The sequence below is a fragment of the Gavialis gangeticus genome, unplaced genomic scaffold (assembly GCF_001723915.1).
Source record: "Gavialis gangeticus isolate Ggan-Ray unplaced genomic scaffold, GavGan_comp1, whole genome shotgun sequence".
Classification (NCBI taxonomy): domain Eukaryota; kingdom Metazoa; phylum Chordata; order Crocodylia; family Gavialidae; genus Gavialis; species Gavialis gangeticus.
In genome coordinates, this window is record NW_017729000.1 from 2,456,351 (window position 1) to 2,456,669 (window position 319).

The following is a 319-nucleotide window of genomic DNA, read 5'->3' on the forward strand; positions in this document are numbered from 1 at the left end:
ACCCCTGCACCATCTACCCCTGCATCTACCCTGCCTCTGCATCACCTACCCCTGCATTTTACCCCTGCCCCTAGATCATCTACCCCTGCAGCATCTACCCCTGCCCCTGCCTCTACCCCGCTGGCCCTGAGCCCCCCGGCTCTTCCCCCAGAGATGCAAGGCTGCAGCAATGCCAGGTGCCCGGGGACCATTGGGGAGCACCCCTGCCTCCCGGTCCCCTTCCCAAGGGAGGTTGTGACAGCCCAGGTGAGGCCAGGCTATACAAGGAAATCCATGAAGCGAGCACTACTGGGGAGTGGCTTGGCAAGGGCAGGTGTGG